The following is a 22,324-nucleotide window of genomic DNA, read 5'->3' as shown; positions in this document are numbered from 1 at the left end:
CCTCCATCCCCACCCCCTTTCTGTTTCTTCCCCCTTCCTTTTGTTTTTTCCAATATTTTATATAGATTTTTCTTTTCCCACCTATTTCCATTATTTTTAAATCTTTTATGCCCTGCTAGCCTTTCCACCCCACCCCCGCTAGAGCTGTACCTTGAGTGCCCTACCATCCATTCTTAATTAGCACATTCATTTAGATAATATCACCACCATCAACGCCTCTGTGTTCTTTTGTTCTTTTGTCTGTGACATCTTTTGATGATCTGCTCCTATCACTGCTTGCTTGTCCCTACAACCACACCACCCCCCCAATTCTCTGCCCCCCACCACCCCCCCCACCTTAAACCAGCTTATATTTCACCCCTTTCCTAAGATTCACTCAGTTCTGTTGAAGAGTCATGAGGACTTGAAACGTCAACTCTTTTCTTCTCCGCCGATGCTGCCAGACCTGCTGAGTTTTTCCAGGTAATTCTGTTTTTGTTTTGGATTTCCAGCATCCGTAGTTTTTTGTTTTTAAAGTACTTAACTTGAAGGGTCATGAGGACTTGAAACATCAACTCTTTTCTTCTCCGCCAAGTTAAGTACTTTGGTTGCTTGATGATTTGCAGCTGGTTCCAGGATTTGGTTCTCAGACTAGCTGATGACTGATAGTTCTTAAAAGGCAAACATGATATTGCCTTTTCTGCAGTTGCTGTCCTTCCGTGTTTTCCTGAAGATTGCCCTGGTTTCTGACTCTTTAGATAAAGCTCATTTTCTAAGCCAGTTTCAATCACATGACCAACATAGGCATCATCCAACCAGATTATGGTCTTTCACACTTAACCTGTACATAACTGGTCTCATCAGATTTCTTTTGTTAAATTGAAAAGCTGGAGACATAGATTTTAGGTATCCATTGACTGTTTTGAATAAGCTTCAAACAATGGCAGGTGTGAATTCCATAGGTAACATTCATCTTGGCATGTCCATTCCAGGGGGAAGTCACTCACACAGGTTGATTTATTTCGAACTTTCTGGAAGCTCGATAGTCTGTGTTGACTAAGCAAAGGTCACCTGAATCTTGGCAGCCATCTTAACAGTTAATCAGTGTTCATGTTAAACAAATAAAAGACAGTTCCAGAAGCTTCCATATGAGCACAACCTATGTTTAAAGTTACGAATAAGATATGCCTTTACTGGGCATGACACACCTCTGCCACACGGGAAAAAATAGAACTTTGATTGCTTTTTTTATATTACTTTCCTGGTAAAGCAAGAGATATAGGATCACACATTCTACCATCCACATACTAAGCCTATACTGCAATAGTCTGTAAAAGTTTCCTTTTCAAGCTTAGATTTCTCATCATCTCTCTTGGGATGAGGCTCAAATGATTTTTCAATGAGTGTTGGGGTCTGGCTTGAAGAAGGCTTGTATTCAGGGAACTACTGCCTTCTATCCTCTTTTCCTTTAAAGTTCCTTATTATATTTTGCCTAGTGGGCTAGGACTTTTATTAACATTTTGCTTCAGTGCTTGGGAAAATTTACCACCAGCAGACATGTGTCATCTGGTGAACTGTGGGGTTAGTGGAGTGCCCAGTTTAATTCTGTAGTTCTGGGAAGAATCATATTTCACAGGCTGCTGAAGGACAACACTTGTACTTTGTAAATTCCCGTTACAACATAATTGTGCTGTTCGTATATGCCTTAACCCTTCGATGGTTGTCTCTAAAACCCATGTGTTAGGTGATTCTGTTTCTGGTACCTTGATACATTTTATTTCAAAGGTGCTTGTGGGCAGTGAACTGGTTTTAGACCCCTGCAAAGTGTCTGGATTTTCATCCTGCATCTGGTCTTCAGTGGGTTCTAAAGTTGAATTGTTGGGTTTGGTGACATTTGAATTTTGAACATGACCATCAGGTCTTTTAGTGGCCTCACTGGCTGCACTTATATATCCCTTGTGGTTTTTCAAAGGGTTGTTTGTCATAGGGTGCATCTTTTTCTTTCACCTTGGGGATAGATGCCCTCATATGGCAATCCAGCTTCTGCTGCACTCCTTGTGGCACTTCAACCAGGTGAGGCATCTCCCTCACTTTTTTGCCTGCCTGTTTGGAAACTCTCTTGGTCTATATTTAAATCCTGGAAGAAGGTTTCACTGATATCTCAGGTGCATTTCCTTTAAATTTTGCTGTTTTTATCCCAGTACTTTAGATCTCCTCTGGGCTTATTTTCACCCTTTTATATCCCACAGGCCTCTGTAAGTTTGGTTGCTTTAAATCCAATATGCTCAAACCTAGTCCCTGTAAATTCTGCTGGATTTCCTTTAGCCTCTTTAGTCCTTACTGACTCCATTGCCCCCTGTAGGATTTTAGGGGTTGCCTCAGCTCTCTGTAGCTGAGCAGCGTTTTGCTTGTTCCCATAATTTTCTCTAGTCTCTGTGGACTGCTCTGGACCCTCTGGACACAAGACTGCACTTGCAGCTAAGCTAGCAATGAGTCCACCCCTTGCACTGGTAGGCTTGGTATTACCCCAGTCAGTCACTACCCCAGTGACCAACTTACACTGCAGGTAAATTTTAACTAAGGGAACTTTCAAGCATTTGCCAGGAAGCCATCTTACCAACGCTGTGGTATTTGTTCTGCTTTCAGATAGCAAATCTGCAACCTTTGCTAAAGATAGGGTTTGAAGACAGGCGGTTTCCCTTTTCTCGGGGCCTGGGTTACAAAAGGAGTCATTTTCCTTTGTGTAGAAAAGCTTTGGTAGGTACCTTCGTTCTCCTTGATTACAGTTCAGCTCAATTTCTCTAGCCCCCAAGGCTACAGGCTCTGCCCTGACTGCAGCGCCCCCTGTTGGTTTCTTGGCATGCCAACAACTTTCTTTAAAATGCTCAAGTTTCCTACGTTGAAAATACACAGCAAAAACAAAAACAAAAATAACTGGAAAAACTCAGCAGGTCTGGCAGCATCGATGGAGAGAAGCACAGTTGACATTTCGAGTCCACATGACTCTTCAACAGAACTAATTAAAAATAGAGAAGAGGTGAAATATAAGCTGGTTGGGGGGGGGTGGGGGGTGGTGGGGTGGTTGGGACAAGAAGAGCTAGGTAGAGGGCCAGTGTTGGGTGGAGATAACCAAAAGATGTCACAGACAAAAGGACAAAGAGGTGTTGAAGGTGGTGATATTATCTAAAAGAATGTGCTAATTAAGGGTAGAAAGCAGGACAAGCAAGGTACAGATAGCCCTAGTGGGGGTGGGGTGGGGGGGTGGGGGGGGGGGGGGTGGAGGAATCCAAAAAGGCTAAAAGGCAGAGATAAAACAATGGACGGAAATACATTTAAAAGTAATGGAAATAGGTGGGAAAAGAAAGATCTATATAAATTATTGGAAAAAACAAAAAGGAAGGGGAAAATCAGAAAGGGGATGGGGATAGAGGAGAGAGTTCATGGTCTAAAGCTGTTGAACTCAATATTCTGTCCAGAAGGCTGTAAAGTGCCTAGTCAGAAGATGAGGTGCTGTTCCTCCAGTTTGCGTTGAGCTTCACTGGAACAATGCAGCAAGCCAAGGATGGACATGTAAAAATATCCGTTCTTGACTTGCTGCATTGTTCCAGTGAAGCTCAACGCAAACTGGAGGAACAGCACCTCATCTTCCAACTAGGCACTTTACAGCCTTCTGGGCTGAATATTGAGTTCAACAACTTTAGATCATGAACTCTCTCCTCTATCCCCACCCCCTTTCCAATTTTCCCCCTCCTTTCTGTTTTTTCCAATAATTTATATAGATTTTTCTTTTCCCACCTATTTCCATCACTTTTAAATGTATTTCCAACCATTGTTTTATCTCTGCCTTTTAGGCTTTTTCGATTCCTTCTCCCCCCACCCCACCCCCACTAGGGCTATCTGTACCTTGCTTGTCCTGCTTTCAACCCTTAATTAGTACATTCTTTTAGATAATATCACCACCTTCAGCATCTCTTTGTCCTTTTGTCTGTGACATCTTTTGGTTATCTCCACCTATCACTGACCCGCTACCTAGCTCTTCTTGTCCCAACGTACCCACCCCCAACCCCCTTAAACCAGCTTATATTTCACCCCTTCTCTATTTTTAATTAGTTCTGTTGAAGAGTCATGTGGACTCGAAACATCAACTGTGCTTCTCTCCATCGATGCTGCCAGACCTGCTGAGCTTTTCCAGGTCTTTTTGTTTTTGTTTTTGTTTTGAATTTCCAGCATCCGCAGTTCTTTGCTTTTATCTTGAAAGTGCACAGAGTGGCCTCCTGCTGTTTTACTATCCAGGTTATTTCTTTTAAAAGTGGGAGGCGGATCTGCTTTTTTCTTCCCTGCTCTTTCTTCTCTCTGGAGCTTGTTCCTGTTTCATCCACCCACCCCCTATCTCTCCCTAGCTCATAGAAGATACTAAACCCAGGTTTATTCTGAGTTACACGTTGGCGGGTCAATTCATAGTCGTCTGCTATGATAAACTGTGTCTCTCACTTTGGAAACTCTTTGTTCCTCCACACGGGTTTTCAGGCTGTTCAAGAGGCAGTTTTTGAGCTCCTTTAACCAGATTATTTCACTTAATCCCTCATACGTGCGAACAATTTTGTGTGCTTGCACCCACTGATCAAATGTGAGCTGTTCAATTCTTTCAAAATCAAGGAAAGTGAGAGTGGGCTTTTTTGTGAGAATTCCTAAATCTCTAGCGGTATGCTTCTGGCACTAACTCAAGCACTTAATATAGCACTTTTTGCCTGTCCATTCCTTACCGAACTGTCCGTGTGTAATCCTGGAGAAAAATATAGGTAAATTAGAAAAGATAGCTTTATTTTAATTTTCTTTGAACACTTATGTTTACCAGATATAAAATGGTTGAAAATGGTGGGGGTAAAGGCTGTTTAGCTGACAGTCAGGCATCATCCAATTGGATAGTGGGTCATTTTTGCTTTCCAATTGGCATAGGATGGCAGTGCATTACAAGAATGGATGGGTTCGGCAACAATTGGCTGGAGTGTAGGGGGAGGTCATGGGATAAAACCTCCAGGAGAGCAAATAAACACAGTTGGCAACCTTATTATGAAGATAAAATGTGTTTCTGAGCTAGGGGTAGTTGAATTACCAGTGGCGTCTCCATTAGGTTTAGTTTTATTTAATTACTCATCCATGGGATGAGGGCATCTCTGGCTAGACCAGGTTTCATTGCTCATCCCTAATTGCCCTTGAGAAGGTGGTGGTGAGCTGCCTTCTTGAACTGCTGCAGTCCATGTGTTATAGGAATCCCCACAGTGCTGTTAGATAAAAACAAGCTCCCCTTAGCTGCTTCAATTTGCCTTAGTTCCCTATCCTTCTGTGCTTATAATTCTTTCTCAAACCTTTCCAGCTTGAATTCTTTATCCCTCTCTTTCTTCCTTGCCTGAAACCCTAACTCTAACCTCCATTCTTCTCGGTGAACTTTGGCTAAGGTAACCTGCTCTGTTTCAGGTTATATCTCTCCTGCCTGTTCCAAGTCTCGGCTAAAGCCAAGATGTTCATCCAGCATCTTTTGTACTTCGAGCTTCTGTGCTTTATGATGTATTTTAAGTTCTACCTGTTTAGCAATGGCTTTTAGCTGTTCTATGGTTAGGGATGCTAATTTAGTCAAAGTTAAGTCCTCCTGTTGCATGAACGCTTTTACATCAAGTCAGCCATCTTACTTTGCATTGTCAGTATTCACAAAGCTTACTGTTGTAATCCTTTTTGTTCCTCTTTCAACAATTTTGGCTATGGGCAGAATCGTCCCAGATTTGCACTAAGTGTGGTAGCAGGCAGGAAAAACTATGTTTTACTTGCCGGTCACAATGGTGGCTCCTCATTCCACATCGTCCCAAACCTGCTTCATTAATTATTCGTTCCTGGGAAACATGCCGTTTCGATGGTAGGCAGGCTCTCTCTCATTCACCCGTCACACCATCACCTTGCCGCTACACCACACTGGGCGCCACATTTAAAGTGCAGCTGCACACACACCTCTCAGTGCTTCCAGCCCAGGACTGCTGCACAGAAGACAGGCAAAAAGACTCCAGAACCCCTGTGTTTCCCCGCCCCCCCCCAAGTTTTAGTGACGGGTCCCTCGAGTGCCTTTTGGATGCTGCGGAGGTCCACCGTGCTATCTTCTACCCCCGCTGTAGCCACAGGATAGGCAACAACATCACTAGTCCAGCATGGGAGGTGGTGGCTGCGATGGTCAGCGCCAATGCCCTGCATAAGAGGACAGCGACCCAGTGCCCAGTGCCACTACAGGATGAATGGTCTCATCCACTCCTCCAGGGTAACTCACTCTTCTCATCACTCTCAACTCACACACACACATTACACATCCACAGGGATCTCACACCTCAAGGGACAATACCACTAACTCTCACACACACCCTCCCTTCTCCATCAGGTTCATATCCTCTCAAGCTCACATCCTCACCCCATCCATGGCTCTGTTCACCACACAACCATTCCACGCAGTACCAGGTGTCCTGCTCACGCTCTCTCCATCTGTTTTCATGCAGGAGAAGCTGGCTTACATTAGCATGAAGAGGCCCCAGACCGGGGGTGGAGTGGCCCACATTAGGCCCCTCACTCACTTTGAGGAGTGTGCCATTACCCTGACTGGTGCGGACACGAACCATGCCTACAGTGACGGTGAGGTCGGCGGTGAACACCCTTGTGAGGATCCTGCACCACATTGTCCCTCTGTCAACACAAATGTGAGTGCTCTCTCTCCTGCTTCTGACTCTGCTGCCATGCACTAATTATCTCTACTTTGGTTCACATGGAGTTTTGCCAAACAACCGACACCCTCAGCCAGCCAGTCCCTCAGCTCCATCCAGGTCCTCACCTCCAGCCAAGAGGACACCTCCTCCATTGAAGAGCTGAAAATAAAGCAGCCTGGAAGACCTGTCACAGCGCTTACCCACACCCTCCACCAACGCAGAGACACACATCTTAGTGGGACCTAGATCTAGAGCAGGCTTGGATTCACAGTCTGGTGGTCACCACACAGACACGTGACCGCAGCAGGAGGAGGCAGGTGCGGCTGAATTCCCTGGCACTTGGGGCAGTGCTGGAGAAGAAGCATCCGTGAGGTCCGATTCCGATGACGAACATCTGGATTTGGCCTTCCAACTCATCTTGGAGAGTTGGCAGAAGGCACAGGAACTTCACACAGAGCTCTTGGAAGCCCTCAACAGAGTGACTCGCGAGTTAGAAGATTATGGCCGCCTGCTCTCTGATGAAGTGGTGCCCACATGTATGCATATGGAGGTCTCCATGGGAAGAATGGCGGATGTCATGGAGACCCTGGTCCAGCAGAATGCGAAGATGTTTGCAGACCTGCACTCTATCGCAGGAACCATGGGTGAGTTCCTGCAGTGGCAACGCGAGGGGGAAACGGACCACCTTGACATCCCTCCAGTTGCTCCTTTCCCTCAAAGAGGCAGGCAGGGGGTCCCGGGCACCCATAGGGAGGAGGAGCAGCAGTTGGACATCCCTGGCTCATCCACTTAGTAATCTCAGAGGCTGTCCTTTCCCTCCGAGTCCTTTGCCTATGAGCCCCTCAACCTCATCCTCTGTCACTGCAGAGGAAGCAGCTGGCTAATGAGTGACACTGGAGGGAGAAGTGTGTGTGTGGCAGGGTCTTTCGGAGCCTCGTGCAAGCACTCACCCATGTACGCGGATCCTTCCTCCATCACCCACATCTCAATGTCCTGAGCATTTTCAATGCTGCCTGCTGGGGTTCACTTTCAGTTGTCGATCTGAGCTGACCTGCATCTCCGTCCACCCACTGATCCACACTCCCATGCAGCACCTGATCTCGCCCACCACGACCCTCATTTCACTTTCAATTTAGACAGCACAGTGGGGAAACAGTATTTCGTTCATTCCCCCGTCCTTTCTCCTCTGCCAGTCACCCATTTCCTTTCCCCCCTCAAAGTTTACCCCTGGCATCACCTTCCACCACCCTTCTGTGACCTACCAGCCACACCATTTTCTTTCGGGCGTGTCCAGGTGAATTTGCATGTTCCCTTCCTTGCCGAAAATCCCATCCCCATCCACATTCACTTCTCCGACCTCCTCCTTCCCACCCCCAGGGTCTGTGTCAGCCTCTGAGTCCCCACCAACCAACCTCAACACCCCTTCTACTGATACCGTCAAACCCTCATCCTTTCTCCCTACCATCTCACTCTGCCCTCGGTCATTCTCACCATTCCTTCCTACCAAGCCCACCCTCAGTTTGCTCCCCAGAAGTCAGTCATGGACTCATCAGAGCCCTCCCTTGCACGTTTACCGGGACATCTCCACCTTCATACCCCTTCCCCCCTTGGAACCCTCTCAGCCCCCACTGCCCTGCCCCCTTTAGTTCTTCCTCGCCGGACCCTCCCCACCCCAGCTTTGTCCTTCCCTCTTCCTGACTCCGTCAGACACCCTTACTCCTTCCATCACCCTTGGTCCTTCCCTCTTCCCGACTGCTTCCTCCAGCCTTAATCCTTCCCCCACCCTTACTCCCTCCCCTCTCTACACTTGTTCCTTCTCCTGGACTCCCTCCACTCTCCACACTGCTTCCCCCCTCCAAACCCCTTCCCTTACACCTTCCACCTGCCTTACGCTTATCTCCCCAGTAGCCGTCTTCTCCCCCATTATCCCCTCCTCCCCCCATATTCCCTCCCCCCTCCCAACCTCCCCCCAATTGACACCTTTGTGACCCCACCCCCTTCCCAACCTCATCCCCCTGACACCTCTCCCTCTCACAGCGGATCCTAAACCTTCCTCTCCCACCCCCCCCCCCCCCGGTATATCTTCCTATCCCGAACATAGCTGGACCCTGCCCTCCAACCCGTCAACCATCATCTGTTGTGAGCAGACCCTCAATGGTGACTTTCCAACTTCCAAAGGCTGCTGTGCAGCAGAGCCATATCCATGAGAATCCACCCAGCATGCCATGGACGTTGGTATCGATCTCCAGCATCTTCTGCACCTTGGACATCCGCGATGTGATCAAGGGACTGGTGGTAAGCCTCAATTTCTGCATGTCACCCTTGTCAAGTTGTGTTCTGCACTGGCGTGTTTTCCCGCTGACATGGGGGGGGAGGATGATTCCAATGGACTGGCCTTATAATGATTTGCAGATGTGTTACAATGAGGTTCCCAACATCTGATGGCGGGAAACATGGCTGCCATCGATGGGCTGAGCGGATGATCGCTAACTGATTTCACGACATCGTGAAATCAATTTCTGGCCTTCTCACCATATTGTCCATTCATGCCGCCAAACAAGCCCGATACCAGCAGGCACAGAAAATTCCACTCTTTGTCTTTTTCCCCTTCTACTTCTGATTTTCCTTTAAAGTCAAATTTGGCTCATTTTCTCCAATGGTTTTAAGTTCCAGATACAGTCCCCCAGTTCTGTCACAGACCTTACTATCCATAATCAGTGTGTTTTGTGTGGAAAATAATGTGTATTTTTTTCTTCCCCTTGGAGTGTGCATTCCAGTTACATAATTCAGCAGCAAGCTTTCGTGCATTTAAAATAAAGGTTATTCATTCTCACACACGGACTCTGAATTAGCGCAATGTCACACACTCTGTCTCAAGCGCGCACACACACACACACACGCAAACACACACACACACACACACACACACACACACAGTCTCACATACACATACACACGCACACACATACACATACACAACACACAGACAGATAAGATAGCGCACTTTTAAAGATTACAATTTCTTCAGTCTTACACATGGCAGGCCTGTGGTTTCTTGAATGGTTTTGATTATTTAAAGTTGAAATGAGATCCTTATAAAGCACAGGGTTCACAGCAAGTTGCAATGTTCCTTGTAGTTGAATATCTAGGAGGTTGGTTCTCAGGGGAACATTGAAACTGAAGCAGGTTAAGTACTGTGGCTGCTTGATGATTTGCAGCTAGATTCAGGGTCTGGTTGAGAGATTGGCGGATGACTGATGGTTCTTAAAAGGCGAAGATGACACTGTCTTTTCTGCAGTTCTATCTCTTCAGTGCTTTCCTGCAGATTGTCCTGGTCCCTCTAAATCTTTGCATAAAACTCATTATCTCAAGCCAGTTTCAATCACTGGCATCATCCAACTAGATTGGTTCAGAAGTTCAAAGCCATCGTTACACAATAGAAGATAGATTGTTGTCTTTCACACTTAACTTGTGCACAACTAGCCTTGTCAGCTTTCTTTTGTTAAATTGCAAACCTGGAGACACAGATTTTAGGAGCTCACTGATTCTGTGTTTTGAATAAGCTTTGATCAATGGCAGGCGTGAATTCCACAGGGTAACATTGTGTCCAGTCCAGGGAGAGATCCCTCACCCAGTGTGATTCAATTAGAACTTCCTGGATAAAAGCAAAAAACTGCAGATGCTGGAAATCCAAAACAAAAACAAAAATACCTGGAAAAACTCAGCAGGTCTGGCAGCATCTGTGGAGAGGAGCACAGTTAATGTTTCGAGTTCGAATGACTCTTCAACAGAACTAAGTAAAAATAGAAGAGAGGTGAAATATAAGCTGGTTTAAGGGGGGGGGTGTGGGACAGGTACAGCTGGATAGAGGGTCAGTGATAGGTGGAGATTGCCAAAAGAAGTCATAGACAAAAGGACAAAGAGGTGTTGACGGTGGTGATATTATCTAAGAAATGTGCTAATAGGTGACATTAAGGGTAGAAAGCAGGACAAGCAATGTACAGATAGAATTACCTGGAAAAACTCAGCAGGTCTGGCAGCATTGGCGGAGAAGAAAAGAGTTTACGTTTCGAGTCCTCATGACCCCGTCTAGTTCTGTCGAAGGGTCATTAGGACTTGAAACATCAACTCTTTTCTTCTCCGCCGATGCTGCCAGACCTGCTGAGTTTTTCCAGGTAATTCTGTTTTTGTTTTGGATTTCCAGCATCCGCAGTTTTTTGTTTTAATCTAAGGTACAGATAGCCCTAGTGGAGGTGGGGTGGGGGAAAGGGATCGAAAAAGGCTAAAAGGTAGAGATAAAACAATAGATGGAAATACATTTAAAAATAATGGAAATAGGTGGGAAAAGAAAAATCTATATAAATTATTAGACAAAAGCTCAACACAAACTGGAGGAACAGCACCTCATCTTCCGACTAGGCACTTTACAGCCTTCTGGTCTGAATATTGTGTTCAACAACTTTAGATCATGAACTCTCTCCCCCATCCCCACCCCCTTTCCGATCCCCCTTTTTTTCCAATCTTGATAGTCTGTGTTGAATAAGCAAAGGTCACCTGTCCCCTTGGCAGCCATTTTAACAGTTCATCAGTGTACATTTTAAACAAATAAAAGACAGTTCCAGGAGTTTCCATATGAGCACAGCCCATGTTAAAGTTATGAATAGGACATACCTTTACTGGGCATGACAAGTTTTTTTTAAAAACCCTGTAGATTCAGGCCTTTTTAATCTTTGAATCTCAGTCCAGGTTAAAGAGACTAGGCTAGCTGCTCAACTATTGTGGCATAAAAAAACATTTATTTTCAAATTCAACTCAACATTTCATGCTTTTCTTTAAACAATGGGGTAGATTCCTACATTTGCACTGGGTTTTGCTGGATTTTTGCCTTCTCATTATGGGTGGTAATCTAACGGAGCAGATTACCTATCAGTTCCCTCCCTGCCCAACCCCTCAATTTTTATTCCACCTTTCCTGCACCTTCTCTCTCTTACATGCTTGAACAATGAAAAAGCCTGCTGCTTTTTCATTGCTGGAGGGCCATCTATTGGCCCCCAGCTTCGAGAGTCCACACATCGTCCTTACTTACACAGCGAGTACAGTCTCTGGCCATTAATTGGCTCAGTTGGGGGAAATCGCAGCTTCCTCCGCACAGTGCCAGCTCCCAAACTCCATTTGAGCATGATGGCTGGGTCTTGGAGCCCAGGGGGTAAATCCTGTCCATCGACTCTGTTCCACTCGCCGCACAGATGCAAGTCTGACATGATAAATAGTTCCAGCGTTTTCTGTTCTTATTTCGGACTTCCAGCACCCGCAATGTTTGGCTTTCGTATTAGATTCCCAAAGGGCCGACCAGCATAAAACTGACACTGCAAATTGGCCACCCATTACAGGAAAAAAAAACCTCAGTTTTCATTTCCATTGAAACTGCTGCAAATGAAAATGGGGCAGTTTCTATAGCAGGTGCACAATGCCCACTGTACATCTGGTTGTGAACTTGAAAACCTATCAGGCTTTCATTTCTTTTGACAAGCCATGGAGCAAAAAAAAACAAATGATGGAATTGGCTGTACCAATAAGATTAATAAAAAACAGAACATAATATGATGTATGAATTCTGTGGGAAAGATTTTCTTCCCGAGCACCAGGCCATAAAAACGTGGTGGGAGATAGCACTTATCACAAATTTAGGCACAAGCTGCTCACAGCTTTCCAGCTGTTAGAATGAATGGATGGAAAATCAGGAGCTGTTTCTGTCAACAATTGTGATAAACAATTGTGCCCCCTCAAACGCTTACACCTGATGGGCAAAATCCATTTCACTTTATTTCACAATCGATGGAGAGTAGCAATTAAACATGGACACTTATCCTTTATTTCCAACCTATTTGACAATGTGTTTTATTTCAATCGCTTGTGTACTGCAATCAATTATTAAAAAAGATGTTTAAAAATAGAACTCACATGACAAAACATAAAACTAAGTTGTAGGTTTTAGATATTCTATTAAAAATTGTTCTCTTGTAACTTTCCATATAAAAGTAATGCAAAACTACCTCTAGCAACATTATACCGCCAGAAAGTATAGTCCTATTTGAAAATATGAAGACTGCATGCAGCACTCACAGTTAAATAGTTCAAATAAATGTACTCACCTTGTGTCATATATTGCAAATACTTTCTTGTTTCCATCTACTGCATTCCTGAAGAAGAAAGAATAATAATGTTTAGCACTTCTGAAAGGAATGTTCAACACAAAACTGTTTCCAGTGACTCACTAATGAGCCTAATTAACCAGCAGGCGGGTTTCCCACATCAGCTTATTTTTGCCACTGACTGAACAGGAGTCAGATTACCCATCAGCGGGAATGGGATGTGCGCCTTCCCTCACTATTACATCGGTCCACCCACCACCTAGCTCACTCAGGTCAGCTTCATTACATCCAGCCCACATATCACCCTCATATGTCGGGTGATATGCACAATTTTGTGGCCAAAAACCATAGGGTGCCTTCTTCTCAAGCCTCTGCCTGCGCTGCTGTTGAAATAGCTCTTCAGTGGCATCCACTATCATGCCCTCTTGGAAGGTGCCTATCTTCCCCAGGTTCCTCTCCACAGCAACAGTACTGAGATAGGAAACTCAGTGACCCTTGAGTACTTCAACCCTCAACCCTTGGACAACCCTTCTGTATCTTCCCAGTGTGACACATATTTGACGGTTTTATGTCACTTGCAAATATGCTCATTATCTCATATTTGAGTAGAATAGATTAAAAAGGAATCTGAAAATAATGGAATTCTATGTAGGGATAATTTACATATCCATGTGTAGCCTTGCTCACTGGAAACAGGTTTCTGGAAAATCAACCAATGTGAATGAATCACTGACTTGGTACTGATTCCTCCTCAATAATGTTCTTCATCTCTCCTAGATACCTGTGCACCTCCAATTCTGATCTTGGAGCATTGTTGATTTTAATCACTCCATCACTGGTGAATGTGCCTTCAGCTGCCAAAGCCCTAAGCTCTGAAATTCCCTCCCTAAATCTCTCTCTTTCGCCTCCTCAGATTCCTTCTTAAAATCTAGTGCTTTGATCAAGCTTTTGTCATCTTCTTGAATATCCCCTTGGGTAGCTCTATGCCAAATTTTGTTTGGTAACACTCCTGTGAAGCACTTTGGGATATTTTGCTACACTAAAGGAACTATACTATTTCAAATTGTTGCTGTTAACTAAATTGCTTAATTATACATTAGCTCTTTTTCTTTAATGAGATGTGGACAAAAGGCCAGGGATTTGTTTCCGATCCCTAATTGGCTTGCTAGGCTATTTCAGAGGGCAGAGTCAACCACTTACTGTGGGTCTAAAGTCACATGTAGGCCAGACTGAGTAATGATGGAAGATTTCCTTCCCTAAAGTGCTTTAGGGAACCAGAAGGGCTTTTATAACAATCACCATTGCTAAGTCTGCATTTATATTCCATATTTTATTGACTGAATCAGGTGCTAGGGTGGGATTTGAACCCTTGTCCCCAGAGTATTAGTATGGGCCCCTGGATTACTTGTCCAGTAGCATTATCACTTTACCACCATCTCCACCTGCTAGCTACTTAACACAGGTGAACATCCCAAAGTGATTCACTGAAACGCATTCAGACAGAATTTAACATTGAGCTATTAGCAGGCCGACTTTAAGGAGGGGCTTAGAATTGAGAAGTATATGGGCTGAGAGGTTCAGGGAGGAAACTATCTAAAGACAGTGGGAACCAATGTAGATTAACAAGCACACAGGTGATGGGCAAATGGGACTTGCTTTAGGTTACAGGTACAAGCTGAAGTTTATGGAGGGTCGGGGTGGTAAACTGGCCAGGAGAGCACTAAAGCGGCAAAAGCATGCCTGAGAATTTGGGCAGGATGAGAGTTTGGGCAGGCTGCGAGAGAGGCAAAGGCAGGCCATGTTACAGAGGTAAAATCCGCCTGCCTCTGTAATGGAGAGGATATGGAGGTGGAGGAGGGGGGTGTCAGAAACTCAGCTTAAAGACATCTTAAATTATTTTGTAGTGCACTTTAGAATTACAGAATTTAGAATTAAAGAGATGCTGAGCAATGTAGCTTTAATTGCCTTGAGTCATATATTGCATCCAATCTGTACTGTTCATTCAACTATGCTTTCCCTGAAGCTAATTGAAGGTTTGTCTCACAAGTTATCAAGTCAGATGGAGCAAAACTCCTTACATAAGCCTCGCATTCAGACACACTTGGGGAAGAGATAATATACAGCAGGACATCTATCCAATATACTGAACAAGCCCAGTACCATCTGCGTCTAACCATCGTCGAATATTTCATTCAAGCTCTTGCCCCTGCAGTGGCTGCCCTTGGGAGCTAGCTCACAGAGAGGTGAGATTTCCTGCAACTGTCTGAAAGGATCCAGCAGACATTGAGAGAGAAGCGACCATTTAAAAGGAACTAACTACTTCATGTTTTCTGGCTGCATATCACTGGAACCAATCAATTAAATCTGCTAGCTTGGATCTGCAGTGACAGACAACCTGTCTCTTCACAAAAAGCTCAGCGCACACATTGGAAAGGCAGCCACCAACTTTGGCCGACGTACAAAATGTGCATGGAAAAACAACAAACTGACCAGCAGGAGGTGATGATATTAGGATATATGTTAAATGAGCAGGGCACTCAAAGGCTGGAAGCTCTCCGTTGCCCCTTGCTGTCACTGGGAGCGATGGCTGATGCTGGTAAAGCACCCACCAGAGGCCTAGGACCAGGGACACAAGCCACAGGTGAGTGAGAGCAGGATGGGGGTTGCAGGGATGGGGGTCACGGTTGTCGGGAGAAAAGATGGCGGGGGATAATAAGTATATTGAAGACAGAGGTCGATAGAATTTTTAAATAGAATCAAGGCATATGGGAATTGTGCAGGAAGAGGGAGTTGGGTAGAAAGTCACACATAATCTTAAGTGGCGGAAGCGGCTCCATTGGGGACAAAAACTTTGACCCATTGTTGATGCTCCTGCGACCTCCCACAGCATAAAATTATTTACTTCTTTGCAGGACAAATTCAAAGAAGGAAGGAGGTTAATCAGCCCATCATGCTTATTATGGGCTTCCAATTGGTCCCAGTCCCCTGTTTTGTCCCCAATAGCCATGCAATTTTTTTTTTCTTTTCAGGCTTACATCCATTCCCATTTGAAAGTTTCTATTGAATCTGTTTTTGCCTCCCTTTAAGTTACATTCCAGATCATAACAACTCACTGTGTAAAAAAAGTGAACTCCTCTTTTGTTCTTTTGACAATTACCTTGAGTTCATGACCTCAGGCTATCTATTGTCCTGCTAGTGGAAACAGTTTCTCCATACATCCTCTATCAAAATCCTGCAAAAACTTTGAACATCTCCATTGAATTAGCACATTCGCTTAGATATATATCATCAACTTCAACACCTATGTGTTCTTTTGTCTGTGACATCTTTTGATGATCTGCTTCTATCACTGCTTGCTTGTCCCTACAACCACACCACCCCCTCCACTTCTCTCCTGCCCACCCAACATCCTCCCCCCCCCCCACCCCCCAACACACACACCTTAAACCAGTTTATATTTCACCCCTTCCTTGGATTCACCTAGTTCTGTTGAAGGGTCATGAGGACTCGAAACATCAACTCTTTCCTTCTCCGCCGATGCTGCCAGACCTGCTGAGTTTTTCCAGGTAATTCTGTTTTTGTTTTGGATTTCCAGCATCCGCAGTTTTTTGTTTTTATCTCCTTTAATCTTCTCCGCTCCAAGGAGGACAGGCCCAGTTTCTCTCATCACTCATCCCTGCCTCAAGCTTGTTCATAATAAGAGGGAATTTATACAGGAGGGTCCCAAAATCCAGCTAATACAGCTGATGAGGAGGCTTCTCTGGACATTGTTGGCACCAATATAGGGAGTGGAAAAAGGTGAAGCCAGAGGTTTATGAAACACTGAAGGCAAATACCATTGTTCTGTTGCTGCATCTTCTCCTCTGACTCACTCACTTAAGCATAAGCCTCAGCTCTTGACCTTGTCCAACAGGTACGAGGTACTTGCTCCCTGTGTGGATGAGGAACAGGGCTGTAGGGAGGATGAGCCAGCTGACCATGGCACCGTAGCACAGGAGGCCATTCAAGAGGGGGAGTAAAAAGACAAGTGGTATTTGTAGGGGATTCTATAATTAGGGGAATTGATAGCATCCTTTGTAAGCAGGATCGAGAGTCCCGCATGGTATATTGCCTGCCTGGTGCCAGGGTAAGGGACATCTCTGACCGGCTTGAAAGGATATTGGAGAGGGAGGGGGAGGATCCAGTTGTTGTGTCCACGTCGGGACAAATAACATAGGTAAGTCTGGGAAAGAGGACTTGTTTGGGGATTATCAGGAACTAGGAACTAAAGTAAAGAACAGGTCCTCAAGGATTATAATCTCTGGATTACTACCCGAGCCACATGCAAATTGGCATAGGGACGTGAGAATAAGGGAAGTAAATACATGGCTAAAGGAGTGGTGCGGGAAAGAGGGGTTCAATTTCATGGGGCACTGGCATCAATATTTGAACAGGAGGGATCTGTACCGTTAGGACGGTCTCCATCTGAACCGATCTGGGACCAATGTTCTAGCGAAAAGGGTAAATAGGGTAGTCAACAGGACTTTAAACTAGAAAGTGGGGGGTGGGGGAGGGAAGGGTAAAACTCCAAGAAGTATGACTAATGGGAAACAAAGCAGCAGGCTAGCGTGTTGGGGGGGAGGTGGGGGTGGATTCAACTTCATGGAAAATTATGAAAAAACTGAAAAGAAAGGAGAGCCCAGGACAGGCTATTAAAGTCTCCAGAACACAAAATAGGACTGAGTGTTTGGAAAGGGCTAGGAATCTAAATTCAAGCACATCAGATAAAGGGACGACAATGAGAAAGGGGACAGGAAATACAGGACTGAAGGTGTTGTATCTGAATGCACGCAGTATATGAAATAAGGTAAATGAGCTTGTGGCGCGGATTGAAATTGGCAGGTATGATGTGGTGGGCATCGTGGAGATATGGCTGCAAGGGGATCAGGACTGGGAGTTAAATATCCTACCGAAAAGATAGGCAGGTTGGCAGAAGGGGTGGGGTTCCTATGTTAGTAAGAAATGAAATTAAATCGATAGCAAGAAAAGATGTAGAGTCAGATGATGTAGAATCTGAGTGGGTAGAGTTGTGGAACTGCAAAGATGAGAAAAACCATAATGGGAGTTATGTACAGGCCTCTGAACAGTAGTCAGGATGTGAGGCACAAGATACACCAGGAGATAGAAAAGGCGTGTAAGAAAGGCAAGATTACAGTGATCATGGGGGATTTCAATATGCAGAAAAACTGGGAAAATCAGGTTGGTAGTGGATCCCAAGAAAAGGAATTTGTGGAATGCCTACGAGATGGCTTTTTGAAGCAGCTTGTGGTGGACACCACTAGGGATCAGGCAATTCTAGATTTAGTGATGTGTAATGAGGCAGATTTGATAAGGGAGCTTAAGGTGAAGGAACTCTTAGAATTTACCCTGCATTTTGAGAGGAAAAAGCTGGAATCAGAGATAACGGTATTACAGTTGAATAAAGGCAAATACAGAGGCATGAGGGTGGAGCTGGCCAGAATTGACTGGGAAATGACTCAAGCAGGAAAGACAGTGGAACAGCAATGGCAGGAGTTTCTGGGAGTAATTTAGGAGACACAGCAAAAATTCATTCCTAGGAAGAAGAAGGGAGGACGAGGCAACCATGGCTGACAAGGGACAGCATAAAAGCTAAAGAGCAAGCATACAATGCGGCGAAGAGCAGTGGGAAATCAGGGGATTGGGAAGCCTACAAAGACCAACAGAGGACAACTAAAAAAGAAATAAGGAGGGAGAAGATTAAATATGAGAGTAAACTAGCCAATAATATAAAAGAAGATTGCAAGAGTTTTTTTTGATATATAAAAGGTAAGAGAGAAGCAAAAGTGGACATTGGGCCACTGGAAAATGGCGCTGGAGAAGTAGTAGTGGGGAACAAAGAAATGGCGGAGGAACTGAATAGGTACTTTGCGTCAGTCTTCACGGTGGAAGACACGAGTAACATTCCCAAAGTTCAAGAGAGTTGGGGGGCAGAGGTGAGTATGGTAGCCATTACCAAGGAGAAGGTGCTAGGAAAACTGACAGGTCTGAAGGTGGATAAATCACCTGGACCAGATGGATTACACCACAGAGTTCTGAAGGAGATAGCTGAAGAGATAGTGGAGGTGTTAGTGGTGATCTTTCAGGAATCACTGGAGACAGGGAGGGTCCCAGAGGATTGGAAAATCGCTAATGTAACCCCCCTGTTTAAGAAGGGAGTGAGGCAAAAGACGGGAAATTATAGGCTGATTAGCCTGACCTCGGTCGTTGGTAAGATTTTAGAGTCCATTATTAAGGATGAGATTTCAAAGTACTTGGAAATGCATGGTAAAATAGGGCAAAGTCAGCAGAGTTTCATCAAGGGGAGGTTATGCCTGACAAGCCTGTTAGAATTCTTTGAGGAGGTAACGAGTAGGTTAGACAAAGGAGAGCCAATGGATGTTATTTACTTGGACTTCCAGAAGGCCTTTGACAAGGTGCCACACAGGAGGCTGCTCAGTAAGATAAGAGCCCATGGTGTTAAAGACAAGGTACTAGCATGGATAGAAGATTGGCTGTCTGGCAGGAGGCAGAGAGTGGAGATAAGGGGGTCCTTCTCAGGATGGCGGCCGGTGACTAGTGGAGTTCCGCAGTGGTCGGTGTTGGGAGCACAACTTATCACTTTATACATTAATGATCTAGATGAAGGAACTGAGGGCATCCTGGCAAATTTTGCAGATGATACAAAGATAGGTGGAGGGACAGGTAGTATTGAGGAGGTAGGGAGGGTGCAGAAGGAATGGGACAAGTTAGGAGAATGGGCAAAGAAGTGGCAGATGGAATACAACGTGGGGAAGTGTGAGGTTATGCACTTTGGTAGGAAGAATAGAGGCATAGACAATTTTCTAAATGGGGAGAGAATTCAGAAATCTGGAGTGCAAAGGGACTTGGGAGTCCTAGTCCAGGATTCTCTTAAGGCTAACTTGCATGTTGAGTCGGTAGTTAGGAAGGCAAATGCAATGTTGGCATTTATTTCGAGAGGACTAGAATATAAAGGCAGGGGTGTGCTGCTGAAGCTTTATAAGGCTCTGGTCAGACCACATTTAGAATATTGTGAGCAATTTTGGGCCCCATATCTGAGGAAGGATGTTCTGGCCCTAGAGAGGGTCCAGAGGAGGTTCACGTGAGCGATCCCAGGAATGAAAGGCTTAACATATGAGGAACATTTGAGGACTCTGGGTCTATACGCGATGAAGTTTAGAAGGATGAGGGGATATCTGATTGAAACTTACAGAATACTGAAAGGCCTGGATAGAGTGGACGTGGGGAAGATGTTTCCATTAGTAGGAGAGACTAGGACCCGAGGGCACAGCCTCAGAATAAAGGGAAGACCTTGTAGAACAGAGATGAGGAGAAACCTCTTTAGCCAGACAGTGGTGAATCTATGGAATTCATTGCCACAGAAGGCTGTGGAGGCCAGGTCATTGAGTGTATTTAAAACTGAGATAGAAAGATTCTTGATTGGGGAGAGGGTGGGAGAATTGGATTGAGAAACTTAACAGCCATGATTGAATGGCGGAGCAGACTCGATGGTCTGAATTGCCTAATTTCTGCTCCTATGCCTTGTGGTCTTATGGTCTTATAACACCATCACATGGCAGTCAATTTGTTAAGTAAGCACTGTTTGACACACTGTCTTGCAGCCAGCCTTGCAACATATGTTCCTTTTATGCTTTGTAGGATTGCTGCAGGATTGAGCCAACAACCTAAGTGCCAAAGAATTAAGCAACACCTCACAGCATTAAGAATTATAACACCACCTGTTTCAGGCACCAGCACATCAACCAGGCATCAGCTGCGAAGGATTATGGTAATGAACTTGCGGAGGTAGCATTATGTGAGTCACAGTGGACTTGAAGAGGACCAAGTAGTGACACAAGCATATGAGAGAAAGCAATTGGACAACTTGCTTAAATAAAAGCAAAAAATGGCGGATGCTGGAAATCCAAAACAAAAACTGAAACAGAAATACCTGGAAAAACTCAGCAGGTCTGGCAGCATCGGCAGAGAAGAAAAGAGTTGACGTTTTCAGTCCTCATGAAGGGTCATGAGGACTCGAAACATCAACTGTGCTCTCCTCCGCCGATGCTGCCAGACCTGCTGAGTTTTCCAGGTATTTCTGTTTCTGTTTTTGTTTTTGTTTTGGACACCTTGCTTCCTTCTTTAGCTCCGAGTCTGCTAGCTTACAAAGGTAGATGTTTGTCAGAGCACTGCTGTTCAACCTTGTGTACTGCAAGGTATGGTGGAAGTATTGATTAGTCCATAAGTGGCATTTGTGCAGTGTTGGACTCTGATCCACCATGGAATATATGAATTTCCTACTCAGGGGGCATCTCCAGGGTAACATTCAATTGTTCAATTGTTCAGTGTTTGATTATGTGCGTCTGTTTACTCTTCCCTATTCTCCTTGCTGTTAGTCAAACCTAGGTGTGGTTACAGAGAAATAGAAACTAAACTGAAGCGAGAAGCTGTAAGCATGAGAGATCAGAGATTTTAGAAGCGCTTGTAAATCCTGTTTTGACATGAGAAACTGGTATCATCTCTGCACTTCTCCAAGTCATAAAACACAACAATCAGTGATGAGATGGAGAGTAGTTTAAATTTACCAGCTCTGGCACATTTCCTTTCCTTACATGGATATCCACCTAGACAGTGGGATCGATGGATTTCGGGGTGCAATATCTACTTGTTTGCTAAGAGGATGAACAGTCTGGATGTAGTGGCAACCCACAAAAAGGCGATACTCATAAATTGCGTCAGAACAGAAGGCCAGTAAATATTCAAACAGCTCAGCGAAGACTTGTCTACGTTTGATACAGTGGTAAGTGCTCTCGAAAAATACTTTGGGTCAAAGAATAACGTGGTGATCGACCGATATATATTCCGACAAAGATGCCAGAGAGCCCATCACGGATGCCCTGAAAAATATGTCCAAATTGTGGAAGTGCTCACTGCATCACAACACTATGTCCAGTTTGAGGGAAAAAATGTAACTCATCTGGCTCACTAACGTCCTTTAGGGAAGGAAATCTGCCATCCTTACCTGGTCTGACCTACATGCGAGCCCAGACCCACAGCAATGTAGTTGACACTTAACTGCCCTCACAACAGGGGCATTTAGGGATGGGCAATAAATGCTGGCCTAGCCAGCGATGCCCACATCCCATGAATGAAAAAAAAAACCTGCTTAAAGTGGAATCACTTGGCAAAGGTGCGCTGGTCAATGGAGACTTCTTCAGTTGATCACGTGGAGAAGTCTCTTCCTGAAAGTGAGGTACAGCATGTGTAGACCATCACGAAAGATGAAGCACCAGGTCATTTTAAGGCTTGAACAGTCAAGATCACAGGAATTTTAGTGCAAATCCTCATTGATGTTGGCGTGAAAGTATCAATATTGAGCAACAGACTCTAGCATCATTA

General features: G+C 44.8%; 1 protein-coding gene across 1 annotated transcript in view; it reads right to left on the bottom strand.

Annotated features, from left to right (window-relative positions):
* The window catches only part of gabrb3 (gamma-aminobutyric acid type A receptor subunit beta3), a 509,233-nt gene that overhangs the window by 388,093 nt on the left and 98,816 nt on the right, over window positions 1–22,324 (bottom strand). The window contains exon 2 of the mRNA XM_041199410.1: window positions 12,869–12,916. The gene's annotated coding sequence lies outside the window, so the exon portion shown is untranslated. The remainder of the gene's footprint in view (window positions 1–12,868; window positions 12,917–22,324) is intronic.

The sequence above is a fragment of the Carcharodon carcharias genome, chromosome 11 (assembly GCF_017639515.1).
Source record: "Carcharodon carcharias isolate sCarCar2 chromosome 11, sCarCar2.pri, whole genome shotgun sequence".
In the NCBI taxonomy this organism is placed as follows: domain Eukaryota; kingdom Metazoa; phylum Chordata; class Chondrichthyes; order Lamniformes; family Lamnidae; genus Carcharodon; species Carcharodon carcharias.
The sequence above is the reverse complement of the archived record's forward strand: the minus strand, read 5'-3'. Positions and strand labels throughout refer to the sequence as shown.